Below are 14,344 nucleotides of genomic sequence, written 5' to 3'. Positions count from 1 at the left end.
TGCCTTCTCATAATGTGACCAAAATACGATAGCCTCAGTTTAGTCATTTTAGCTTCTAAGGTCAGTTCAGGTCTGATTTGATCTATAACCCACTGATTTGGTTGTTTTTTTGGCAGCCCACGGTATCCGTAACACTCTCCTCCAACACCACATTTCAAAGGAATCTACTTTCTTCCTGTCAGCTTTCTTCATTGTCCAGCTTTCACACCCATACATAGTAATAGGGAATACGATGGCATGAATTAACTTGATCTTGGTGGCCAGTGACACATCCTTACACTTCAGAATCATTTCTAGCTCTTTCGTGGCTGCCCTTCCCAGTCCCAAGCTCCTTCTGATTTCTTGGCTGCAGTCTCCCCTTTGGTTGATGATGGAGCCAAGAAACAGAAAGTCTTCAATAATTTCAATTTCCTCATTGTTAACCTTAAAGTTGTGTAATTCTCCTGTAGTCATTACTTTTGTCTTCTTAGCCATCTACCTTGGAAAAATGTTAGGCAGCAGCTATATGGTAGCCTTGTCCAGATTTTCAGCAAAAACTGTGTAGGAGGCACGTCTAGAGCCACGTTTCATGCAAATCGTGTGTTTGCCTCATTTGAATGCACAGTATTGTGAACATGTGGTTGGCCTGATAGTCTTGCAAAATAGGCCCTTGTGAGAAAGGCCTGCAGGTTAAAATGATAACGATGAAAACTATCTAGTTTCCTGAACTGTTCTATCTAGTTCTTGCCTGAACTGTAGCTATGCAGAAAAGGAGGTGCATATTTTTCCCCCTATCAATGCACAAACAGGGCAGTTGGCAAATCCTTTAAGCCTTCGAAAAATCTCAGCTGCTGCAAACAATGGATCCATTTAATGCCAATTGTTATGGGATTTTTTTATTAGGAACCAGAACAAAACCAGGACTTCCTTTCACAGAAGAGTCAATCAACACTCATCAGGTGGTAGGAATTTTAGACTATACCAGCTAGGATTGCATCTGAACAGCAGAAACAGCCAAAGTGCTCTTTCAGTGCCCACCTCAGTCACCCAGCCTTTCCCCAAAAACACTCCTTCCCAATGAAAGTAACAGAGCTTAATAAAAAGCTGATAAAGCCCACATCTTCCTTAGTCTATAGCAAGAGATTAGCTACACAGTCAAGTAGTCCAGCAATCTATTTCTACCATGATCCGATATACCTTGGGGTTATCAATTTTTTCTCCAGCTCCTGCTACTTATTCCATGGTGAAGACTAGATACAGCACAGAAAACAACACCAAACCCAGCACTTGATTGCAACAATAGGGGAGGGGCAGTGTCTCAGTGGCAGAGGATCTGCTCAGCATGCAGAAGGTCCCAGGTTCAATCCCCGGCATCTCCAGTTAAAGGGACTAGGCAAGAGGGTGATGTGAAAGACCTCTGCCTGAGACCCTGGAGAGCCGCTGCCGGTCTGAGTAGACAATACTGACTTTGATGGACCAAGGGTCTGATTCAGTATAAGGCAGCTTCATGTGTTCATTCTGTGGGAAAGCAAGCGGGACTGGGACACAAGATACAAACATCACCATGCTGTGATGGTAAAATATAATAATAAACTAAATCATTGACAATTTGCTGGCTGGTGATGGTACCCTTTAAGTGGTGGACTTCTGTATTTTCTATATGGAATGGGCTTGTAGGTAGGGTTGCCAGCCTCCATATGGCTTCTGGAGATCTCCCACTATTACAATTGACCTTCAGGTGAGCAGGATCAGTTCCCTTGGAGGAAATGGCTGCTTTGGAGGGGGGACTCTATGGCATTATATCCTGATGATGAGGTCCCTCCCACCATCAAACCTTGCCCTCCCCAGGTTCCTCCACCCCTACCCCCAAAATCTCCAAGTATTGCTCAACCCAGGGCTGGCCACCCTACTTGTAGGATTAGCCTGTGGCTACCAGTACAGAGAAGCAGCAGTGGGGCTTCCATATGGCCGGGTTTCATGCATTTTCTCTGATCTGGTCCCCTCGAAGCATCTGTTCTCTTCTCCCCTCCCATGCCACCAGGGTCGTTTCTGGGTTTTTAAAATTACCACTGGAATATCTTTATAGTTATAACATTGTAGTAATCTGTATATCAGATTCTCTGAATTCCTAGCTTTCATTAAAAAAATCAAGTCTCTATCCCCTTTCAGGGTTAAGATATAAAGGGAAATGTTTACTTCTACAACAAAAGGGGCTAGAAATGTACCTTTAAAAAAAAAAAAAGGAAAGGAAAGGAAGTTGGGGATTCAGAAAATCTAACAGGTTGTTATAACATTATAATGATATTCAGTTTTCAATTAAAAGCAAACAAATAAAAAGTCCTCCAGTGGCAGGAGAAATGACAAGGAGGAGGGAACTGGGGCAGGGGAAATTGCATCAGTGTGGGTGGATTCAGGAAGATCCAGGCATTCCTACGAACATGGGGGCCACAACATCTTTCCCCAAATATTGCTGCAAGGCAGGTTTGGGATAGAACACAAGAAAGATTGGGAAAACCTGGGAGGTACACCAAAGCACTATAATTATGTGGGGAAGCAAGAAAAAACCCCACTTCCCAATAGCATCCAAACTGGGGCAAATAACCCATGTGATGGTAGCCTAGGAAGATTTGGATTTAACTGTCGACTCAGGCATGAAGTTCATAGGCTGACCTTGGGCTGGATACTATTTTTCAGCTCCTGTTTACCTCACGGAGTTGCTGTGAAGATAAGACGGGAGCGGTAAATTATTACTACCCTCACCCCCAGGGGTGAAAAGACAAGGAAAAACATAAGGAAATAAGAATTCTGCTAAATCTGTCACCTGACCCTTAGGGTAGACCCTTAGGGTACAGGAATACCTCAGTTGACCCCTGCATTTTCCTGCCAGCTCCTTTTAACTCCATGTTTTGAACGATTATGGTCACATTGACCATCTGAACCACAAATGAATTAAGTCTCATAGATCTCATGCTTGTCGAGGGCTGTAAGAGACGTGTGGGAAATGAATCCACATTAGACCTTGGATTATGGGAATTGAATTCTCAGATGTGACTCTGTGCAAGTTCTGATACTATATCGTTTGTGTGGCTTCTGCCCCTTCCTCTCGCATAGATTTGGATATGTTTCACCCATGTGCTTGCATTTGTTATCCTTAGATTAAATCCGGGGAACAGATGTTGTTTTTAGGTTCAGAATGATGTGAACACATGAACACATAAAGCTGCCTTATACTGAACCAGACCCTTGGTCCATCAAAGTCAGTATTGTCTACTCAGACCGGTAGCAGCTCTCCAGGGTCTCAGGCAGAGGTCTTTCACATCACCTACTTGCCTAGTCCTTTTAACTGGAGATGCCGGGGATTGAACCTGGGAACTTCTGCATGCCAAGCAGATGCTCTACCACTGAGCCACAGCCCCTCCCCTAAAGTTGAGCTCTAAGTGGGCCCTGCACATCAGAGATTCAATGTTGGCATGACATTGGCACACGGAAGGAGTTGCCATATTAATTTGGAAGGTATGAACACCTCAGTGAAGGTCCCCCAGCTACTGGAAGGATAATCTGACTACGAAAGGGGATGCTGAAACTGGGTAAACTTTTAGCCTTATCCCAAGAACAGAGACAGAAGTATGTTGTTCACCACATAACACAGTGTGTAAGCTGCCTCTCCTGAGGAGAGTTGCGTGAATTCATACGAATTCTCTGCTTGTGGGGTTGAATGTGAGCAACCGTCTTACTGGCAGCAGTTATAACTTGATGCTTCAACTACCCAGTGATGGCCGTGTCTCCTCTAAAGGCTGTAGAAATTGGCTTGGATCCAACAGAATCTGTCTTTGGGCAGCAATCCTGATGCTCACAGGTTGTGACTTTCCCCCACTCCTTTCCCACTGCAGCTCGAAAAATTTCCCCAAACGCTGCTCCTGGTGACGGGACCGTCAGGAATAGCATTTGGGGAGGGATATTTTGAGGAGCAGCGGGAGGGAAGAGGTGAGAAAGTTGCGCTCTATGAGCAGAAACATATCTGCCTGTGGAAATGCTCCGCCAGATCCGAGCCACTGTCTGATGCTCAAAAGCGCTCAGAGCTGGCTACTTTCACTAAACTGAAACAGAAGGAGAAGAAGAAAAAGAAGAGTTGGTTTTTATAAGCTGACTTTCTCTACCTTTTAAGGAGAATCAAACTGGCTTACAATCGCCTTCCCTTCCTCTCCCCACAACAGACAACCTGTGATGTAGATAAGGATGAGAGAGTTCAGAGAGAATTGTGACTAGCCCAAGGTCACCAACCTAGTTCACCAGATTAGAGTCCGCCGCTCATGTGGAGGAGTGGGAAATCAAACCCGGTTCTCCAGATTAGAGTCTGCTGCTCTTAACCACTACACCACACTGGCTAGGAACTACAGAGGATGCTGCAGAGGTGAGAAATTCTCTTGGGCATTTGAAATTCCATCCCTTTAAAAGCAGAGGTGGAAGATATAGAGGGCTTGCAGGCTTACTGCACCCAAAGTAAGTTGATTCAAGGCTTAAGCCAAATACCCTATTTATAGGAGACCCTGCATACAACAGGGTTTCAATAAAGACAATTATGACAAGCTTATCTTTTGGGGTTTATTGAGAGTTTCCTGTTTTACAATAGGAACCGGCGGCCGACAGGCACGTTTCATTAGAGACCTACATACATTGTCAATATATAACCTAACTTGCATGAGTGAAACATTATACATTTTAATAAGAAATAAAGCCTATTGACTAGCTTTACAAAAAAACAGTTTTAAACAGTCATGCCACATGTATTAATAAATTAAGGATATCGACGCAATAACAGGTTTTTCAAGTGTTTACAAAGAGGAAAAGAAAGATTGGCTTGTATCCAATGAGATCTGCTCACAGAACGGATCTTGTATTTCTCCCTTCCTCTGCAGACCTCTAAGTCCCCACCACCACCACCAAATTTTGTTCCGGGGGTCACTGAACCCTCAGGAACAACATGGGGCAAAAAGGGTGTCTGCAGAGGGAGAGAGGAATCAATGAGAATCACCACCCCTTCTTTCCAAAGAAAGAAGCGGCCATAAATCTTTGGAAACCTGTGGTTGGATACAAGCTCCTGCCTCCCCCCAAAACCAAGCAATTCTTAGTTTAATTTAGCAGCAGTAAATAGTATTTCCTTTATACAAGCACAGAATTTTAAAAAGCCAGCTTTTTTCACATTGGTAGTTTAAATCTGCTTATGGGAAAAGCCATAAGCTGCGGCAGGGCTCGCACAAAGGAAATCAAGGCATACAATTCCCAACTCCTTTATGATGCATATACATGAGGAAATTTTCACTAGTGCAGTTCAGTTCGTCTAGAGGTCTGGAACTGTGTTAGTTAACAGTACACAGCTCTTCACAGGAAATTTCAGAGCAGCTTATTTTGCTAGTAACAATCAAATCGTTTTAACGGCAACAATCAGTTATCTAAACTTATGAACTTGACATAACATTTAGGGGAAACAAATGGATACATCTGGAAGGGTTTATCAGATGCCGATCTGAATCAGGTCGATACATTAATTGCCTTTATTAATCCTCTGATTCTATTGACTACTGCAGGGGTGGGGAACCTTTTTTCTGCCAAGGGCCATTTGGATATTTATAACATCATTCACGGGCCAAACAAAATTATCAACTTAAAAATTAGCCGACCAAGCCCCAAGCAGGCAGCTGCCCAGATGACCCCCCCCCCGCATGGGCAGGCATCCAACCAGTGGTGCACTTGCCCACCTGGTGGTACAGGATAAGTCTGTTGCACCAGCTGGACGTAGCTGTTCAGCTGCACCCCAGAGTTGCTCCTGCTCCGCATGGTCGGAGCCAGATTCTACAGCCGACTCCTGCTACCTCCGCCTGCAGGGATGAAATGAGGACACACTGGCTAAGAACTCACCCCCACACACACACACACATTCTGACCCTGCCCCCTTTAACCCCTCCATTGTCGCCACTTCCACCCCCAGCCCTCTTGTAGTACAGAGGGAATACATTTCTCCATGGCCCGGGTGGGAAAGGGTTAACACAGTTTCTTGGGCGGTCCTAGCAGTTCCATAGCTAAGGACTCTTCTGCAAGGAAAAAGGTTCCTTTTCTTGGCAAAACAAACTCACATCCGCCTTGAATAGAGGCTATTCCTGTCTGTGGGAGGGGGCGAATCACCAGTCTTAGATCCTTCTGAGATAGAGATTTGCCAGGACTCATGAAGGGCCAGACCAAACGATTTTGCGGGCCTTAAATGACCCCTGGGCCAGACGTTCCCCACCCCTGGACTAATGAGATGATTAATTTGAACAAGTAATAAATTATGTTGGAGGAGCAACTTAATTTAACTCTACAATGAATGAATGCTTTTGTCAGGATCAGAGTCAAAAGGCAGTAAAGCATCTGACGTTAAAATAACTGCAATACCTCCCAATTTTAAGCAGCTTTATATTTATATACATTAGACTTCCAGGAAGCCTTTGGTAGCACAACCACACTGAAGAAAGTCTGCCCTTGCCTGTATGCAGAGGGGAACAGCATCTTCAGGTTAACAGTAAGCTTTTAGAAAATATGTCATTACAATTTTTATATATGGTCCAGAAATGTTTGGATGCTTGGTAACATCCTTGTATTTGGGCTGCTTTAAAGGTGTGTGAAAGGGAAATCTAAAACCTGCAGAATTATAGAATTAATGGATCTGGTTAGACCTCACTTGGGAGTATTGTGTTCAGTTCTGGGCACCGTATGTTGAGAAGGTGGAACGTGTCCAGAGGAGGGCAACAAAGATGGCGAGGGGTCAGGAGACCATGTTCTATGAGGAAAGGATGAAGGAGCTGGGTATTTTTGCATGGAGAGGAGACAACTGAAAGGTGATATGATAGCCATGTTCAAGTTTTTGAAGGGCTGTCATATAGAGGATGGAGCAGAGTTGTTTTCTGTTGCCCCAGAACATCGGGTTGAATTTAACCAACGGGTTGTTGAAATTAAATCAAAAGAGTTTTCAGGTAAATATTAGGAAGAACTTCCTGACAGTCGGAGCTGTTCCTCAGTGGAACAGGCTTCATTGGGAGGTGGTGGGTTATCCTTCTTTGGTGGTTTTCAAGCAGAGGCTAGATGGCCATCTGACAGCCAGGCTGATTCTGTGAACTTAGGCAGATCATGAGAAGGAGGGCAGGAAAGGAAAAGTCCATGCTCGGCTCTTGTGGCCCTTTCTTATACGCCCAGCTACTTTGGGGTCAGGAAGGAATTTTCCTTCAGGCCAGATTGGCCAAGGATCCTGGAGGTTTTTTGCCTTCCTCTGGGTGTAAAGCAGGGGTCACAAGGGGAGCGGGGGACAGGTAGTTGTAAATTTCCTGCGATGTGCAGCGGGTTGGACTAGATGATCTTTGAGATCCCTTCCAGCTCTATGTTTCTATATTTCTAAGCTTCAAAAAGGACATACATTTGGAAAATGTTAGAGGTAGGTGCAATATACAGCACGTGGACCTGCTTTCAAACAACCTCGCGATTAGACTGAATCACCAAATCACCAGAATCCTTTTGCCAGGGGGTGACTTCGCTCTTCGTTTCTAGTGAAGTTAATCTCTTAATTTAATGCACCTTGGGGAAAAAATGGTTTCTAAATAGGGCAGCGGTCTCTTTGCTTAACCCCTAATAAAGTGGAAACAGGAAAAAAAAACAGGCTTGGTAGTGCTCTGGTCCAAAATAAATATCAATCAATAAAATAAATAATCAAGTGAAGCATTTGTCAGGAAGCTTGTGTTTCAGTCTTTGGAAGAATTTAAGGCACCGAATTTTCATACACTCAAGAAGCATACATGCCAGTAGCGTGAATGCTTCTTTACATACCGTATTTCACATGCATTCAGATGTACTCCGCAGAGGAAAATCTGAACCCCACCCTTTAATGAGCCAATGTGCAGCACAGATCCTGTGGACATTTACTAAGTGTCAATGAACCCTTCTAGCTCCCTAGTAAGAATCCTTCAGACTGCAGCTTTGAATAGGGACTCCAAAATGGGAAGAACGGCATCTGTGTACACTGCTTTAAGGCAAATTATGGAAATTCTACTACGGTCCTTGGGTCATCTCAGAGCCATGTATTGCTCAACAGAATTAAATGATAGTTTTGCCCCCGCTTTCAGGTTGTGGGCGATGAGGCAGCATGTTTCATTGGTCTCCCAGGGAGGGAAAACCCCTCCCTTCACATAGGGGTAGGGAGCTCCATGACGCAGAGTGGTAAGCTGCAATTACTGCAGTCGAAAATTCTGCTCATGACCTGAGTTCGATCCCGGCGGAAGTCGGTTTCAGGTAGCTGGCTCAAAATTGATTCAGCTTTCCATCTGTCCCAGGTCAGTAAAATGAGTACCTGGCTTGCTGGGGTTAAAGTGTAGATGACCGGGGAAGGCAACGGCAAACCACCCCATCAACATAGTCTGCCTAATAAAGGTTGAGATGTGATGACACTCCTTTTCACATAGGGGTGGCTCTTATTCCTATCTCACCACTCCACTGAGAAAGATATATTTATTTCCAGTGTTTATTAATTAAAAAATTTATACGCCATCTTTCCTTTTGGCTCAAGTTGGGGGACTTCCTCCAGTATAAGGAGACTTCCTTCAGCTTGGAGGAACAACCATTTTAAGTTGGAGGAAGGCTCCTTACAGGAAGGTTGGATCCACCCCATGATGTCAAGAAACATGGTTGACCCCTTACCCCCAACATTCAGTTTTCTCTCATGTGAATGTAGAGGGTTTCTTTAAAAAACGATTGGGGAGCGTTCAAATATGCCCTTCCCTAAAGTATTTTTTTTTATTCCTCTGACTGTAAGAACTGTCTCTAACTGGGGCTTACTCCCAGGAAAATGTTGACAGGACTGCCCTCAAAATCCCTTATCAGCCCAGAGGCTTGCCAGATGTTGGTGAGAGATACCTCCAACCTGGCCCCACACTCTGGAAATCCCTTTTTGTGGTTGCTTCAGCAGCACGTATATTAAAATTGGAATGATACAAAGAAGATTAGTGTGGTCCCTTAAAAGAAAAAAAGAAAATCCCTTTTGGGGGGAAAATCCCTGGGACCACGGTAGGGTTCTGATTAGCCAAAGAAGGCTCCTGGGCAGGAAAGACTTGAGCAAAGAGATCATTGGATCTGAGGTGATGTCTAAAATAATTGCCTCAGCTGAGTGAGTTAAAAGGGATTTTAAGAAATAAAAGATTTCAGATGATAAAATGACAGATAAACTAATCACTGTCACTTGATCATAACCAGTCAGTATCCATAATTAACTTCAAAAATATAAGGGTTCTCTCACAAAACAGTGACAACTTCTGGGTTGGATCCAGACTACTTTTTCCAAAGGCAGAATGGAAATGTTGAGCCTCTCCCTTCCTGCTGTAGCCCACTGATCTCCACGAAATACTTCTCCTGGGAGACAGGGGACCCTGATAGGGTCAACAGCTCTGGGTTGGGAAACACCTGGAGATTTTGGGGGTGAAGCCTGGGGAGGGTGGAGTTTGGGGACGGAAGGGACCTCAGCATGGTTCGATACCATAGACCACCCTCCAAAGCAGCCATTTTCTCCAGGGGATTCAGGGGGAACGGTGGGTGTGGATGTGAGTTGGTTCAGCTGAAAGAGAAGAGGCTCATACTGTACATTTGTGTCCCAAATACAAATGCAAGATACACAGTGAATGTCCCGCATATATTCTACTGTGTGTGTGTGTGTGTGCGTGTGTAAAGTGCCATCAAGTTACAGCCAACTTATGGCGACCCCAGCAAGGGGCTTTCAAGGCAAGTGAGAAGCAGGGGTGGTTTGCAGTTGCCATCCTCTGCAGAGTCTTCCTTGGTGGTCTGCCTTCCAAGGGCCAACCCTGCTTAGCTTTCAAGATCTGACAAGTGTGGGCTGTATCATGCCACCTTCCCTCCCATATATTCCACTAGTACCTAACAAATCATGGTGCCTGGGAAACGCGATTCTTTCTTGTTCCCGTTGGGTGGTCTTTGCAAGGGGATTAGCCACCAAAGCAAAAGCAAAACTGGAGGAAAAGTGACACTGTGGTCTCATGTTAGAAGGAGCTGAGAAAGGCAACCAAGTGCCTTGTTAAACGGGAACAAGCCTCTCTGTTTCGGAGTGCCAGGGAGGACCCAGATACGTCACAGCCAAGCGAGAATGCCAAGTGTGCTATGCGCTTCTCTAAACGGCTGTTTTTTCTCCTTTCCATGATTGATATGACTGCATGATATTGCTTTCAGATGCATCCGCTCTGTTAGCGCACAAGTCTGGCTTTGTTGGCTTCTGAAGTTATATATTTCAAAGAGGGGAAAATTCACTCGAGCTACGCCCATATCTCAATACATTTACAAAGCATTTATACTAACGCATAATGCACGCAACTGATGATCTCACAGACTTCTGGACAGCAACGCTTCCCAGATGGCGCTAGAGATTTATGAGTTTGTCGTAAGGGCTATTTACAGGTGAGACATTCGTACACACCTGTACAGACACCAGGAATGACTTGTAAGGAGTCATCCCTGTATATATCATTTTTGTAATGCAGTATGAACGGTCATGCTTAGATGCTGCCGTTCTTTTCTTTAAAGCTTTAAATACAGAAACACTATATTTCAGCATAACTGACATTTTCCCTATCACTTGTCTTGATCAGGCTTCCTTCTCTGGCTCGTAGGACTTTTATGCATGAGTATTTTCATTCACGTTCACCCCTGGTCTTTCTTGGTGGTTCCTGGGAGTTATGCATGAGTTTTCCCTCCATTAATGATGACCTTGCTGCCAGCCCTCACAAATCCCGGACTTTCCCGTTCCTCTGTTAACCCGATTCTTCCCTCTCCCCTGAACTCAGCCCGGGTGAAATCCCCATGCATAAGGCAAAGCGTGGGATACACAAGCTTAGTTTAGCTAAAAGCCAATTAACAAAGCAGCATGTCCAGTGGTGGGGATTCAAATCCTTCCTGCTTCCTGGGAGCTCTTTCTGAGCAGAAGAAATTTTTTTGAAACCGAGGTTTGGATTTCTCCCCCCCTTTCAGATTTGTTGTTGTTCTTAAAATGCTTTTTAATGTGGTGATTGGGTTTTTGGGGGGGGGGTTTCTCTCACAGTAAGCACTACAAGTAAGCCAATTACAAAGCAGCATTTACAGGGTGGGGACTTGATTTGAGCTTGGAGACTGCTGGTTTATAGATTCCCAACAGGAAAGTGTGGGTCCAGCCAGCAATGAACTTCAGGTACCGTATATACTCGCGTATAAGCCGAGTTTTTCAGCCCAAAAAAAGGGCTGAAAAAGCCGGCCTCGGCTTATACGCGGGTCAATACGGTAGGGAAGGGGGGAGGGAGGGAGAGAGGAGGGAGGGGGGAACTTACCGCCGCCGCCATCGCCGCCTCCGCCGCCATTGCTGCCGTGCCCGCGTGGCTTCCCCCGGCCAGGAGCGCCCTGGAAGGGCCTCCAGAGGCCTCTGGAGGCCCCGTCGCCGCCCCTGCCGGGCGCAGCGAGGCTGCTGCCGGCCGGCGCCGGCCTGGAAGGGCCTCCAGAGGCCTCTGGAGGCCCCGTCGCCGCCCCTGCCGGGCGCAGCGAGGACCCTGCCGGCTGGCGCCGGCCTGGAAGGGCCTCCAGAGGCCTCTGGAGGCCCCGTCGCCGCCCCTGCCGGGCACAGCGAGGACCCTGCCGGCCGGCGCCGGCCTGCGCACCTGGATTGAGGTAAGCCTGCGGGGGGGGGAGGGGTTATAAGCCGACCCTCGGCTTATACGCGGGTGCCTAATTTTTCCCCATTTTTGGGGAGAAATTAGGCACCTCGGCTTATACGCGGGTCGGCTTATACACGGGTATATACGGTAAAACTCGCATGTGTAAATGACCCTTGAATTCAAATTTGTATTTGGATGCTTTTACTTTTCTTCCTGTTTAAAAAGCACATTGAAGTTTGGTATTAGGATCCTTCATTTTTAAAATATTGTTGCATCTGTATTTTTGTAACAGGAGTGAGTTAACAGCTCAGGGAGAGAGGGGAATTTAATATCAGCAACATAAAAGGAGCGTGGGCGGAGGGGGTGAGGAGGAATAATATATACCTTCCTAGTCTGCCCCTGTTTTTTGGAGACATTGAAAGAAAGGAGATCCAATCATAGATCTCTCATATCTGGTCCAGTTTGATCCTAAGAAGCCGAAGCCAGACTCAACATGGCAAACCTGCTTGCATTAATAGGTTGTACGCATGCTGAAATGAATTGTTTTCCAGTCATATCACTGTATTTGCTTCCTGCAAATATATTAACTACATGCATGTTGGTAATTAAAAAGAAAGAAACTGAGATATGGAATGTGCTAGATAATAAAGGATCTTGGGAGCTGTTAGTGGTGTTGGTATCGGTGGGGGAAACAGGCTAATGAAATTATATGGGTAACATTAAGTCAACCTACTAAGTTTCTTGTGTTTTTGACAGCAGCCTTGATCTGGCCACTGCTTGGAGACTTGGAAATTCCCTTGCCTGCTATGACTTTCCATAGTTCAATGGGGAAATCCAATAGAAACTGTGATGGGGGCTCTACATCCATATGATTAGGGAAGCCTGCGTCAGGACAAGATCCATCTGAGGCTACAGGCTTCATCTTGGTCAGGGCCAGTAAGTCTAAGTAGCTTCTTTAATAAATGCTTCCTTCAGTACTGGGTTCCTAGTCTGAGGACTCCTGGACCCCAGTTTAGGGATGGTTGGTCAAAGTATTCAAACATTACCAGTTGGTCAAAGTATCCAAACATTACCAGTTGCACCTGGGTAAGGCCCATAAACAGTGGGCTCAGACAGAAGACTTGGAAAGAAGGCGGATAAAGGGAGACATGATAGAGATCTATAAAATGATGCATGGTGTGGAGAGAGTGGACAAGGAGAAGCTTTTCTCCCTCTCTCATACCAGAAAGCGGGGTCATCTGCTGTAGCTGGAGGGGGAGAGCTTCAATACAGATAAAAGGAAGTATTTCTTCGCACAACGTATAGTTAAATTGTGAAACTCCCTGCCCCAAGGTTTTAAGAGGGGAGCGGATATGTTCATGGAGGAGAGGGGTATTCATGGCTACTAGTTAAAATGATGCATACCTAAAAGATGCATACCAATCATGATGCATACCTATTCTCTCTAGTCTCAGAGGAGCATGCCTATTATATTGGGTGCTGTGGAACACAGGCAAGACAATGGTGCTGCAGTCGTCTTGTTTATGAGCTTCCTAGAGGCACCTGGTTGGCCACTGTGTGAACAGACGGACGGACTTGATGGACCTTGGTCTGATCCAGCATGGCCTTTCTTATGTTCTTAAGACAACAACAAGCATTACCCACATGCATGGTGAGTCATACAGGTAGGAACACGTCCGTCTACTCTCCGAACCGCCAATGGCGGATCACGTTGTCATACGAAAGCCTGCCTTTGCTCTGCACTCACTGAGAATTCGGGTCTTGTGCGTTTTGGCTCTAGAACCGGAACTGGAGGCCACACGAGAAATCACCCATTGTTCGAGGGCAGACGTGCAAAGGCCTGGGCGCTGGCTGTAGGAGGCATTTGTACATCCTGTAAAGAAGCAAAAAGGCAAAGCAGAAAACAGACAGAAACCCCCACCCCCAGCCAAGCCTGTGATATACTAAACACACTAGCCGTTTATGGTTGATAATTAGCAGAGCATTCCAGGCTGAAGTGCCCCGCATATTTTTTTCCATTTTTCACGCTGAAACGCCATTTAGGAAGTGACTGCAAAGCCGGCGCATACCTGCTTTGCATTTCTTAAGAGCCCCTTTAACATGACCTTTTGTGTTTACTCTACCCCGAAACATTTACCGAAGAATCCATGAAAAATCACATACACAGCTTAGCTATGCAAACGGCTATTGCCAATGGCTTTGCAAACCAAGGAGCGAAGGAGCAGGAGGGTGGGGGCGGGATTTCTCCTTTTGCATCGGGACCGTGAGTAGACATTTTAAAGGTCGCATTTAAAAAAAAGAGCTTTGAGCGAGCATCAAAACTGACCCTGCATAAATGGCCACTGTGTCATTATTGTGCCCAAAGCTGGGACGAAAGTTTCGAAAAGATTTCAGAAAAACCACTAATACTAACTCATCCTACATCCTAATTTAACACCCACAAAGGTAAAATCTGTATGTTTGTGTCAGAGGTGTGGACAGAGAACGGATATAACATTAGGAAAGGGAAACGTCTGCGTGGGTTAAAAGTTGTGAGTGACTACTCTGCAAACTGGATGTCGCTTCAGTACTTAGAAAGGATTTTATGAATTTTTGTACTCCTCTAAGAAGCTGATCTTGTCAGTGAAAATATCTGCAAACTTTTACAAGGGGTGGGGGAGAGA

Source organism: Euleptes europaea, chromosome 15 (genome assembly GCF_029931775.1).
Source record: "Euleptes europaea isolate rEulEur1 chromosome 15, rEulEur1.hap1, whole genome shotgun sequence".
NCBI classification, from domain to species: domain Eukaryota; kingdom Metazoa; phylum Chordata; class Lepidosauria; order Squamata; family Sphaerodactylidae; genus Euleptes; species Euleptes europaea.
The sequence above is the reverse complement of the archived record's forward strand: the minus strand, read 5'-3'. Positions refer to the sequence as shown.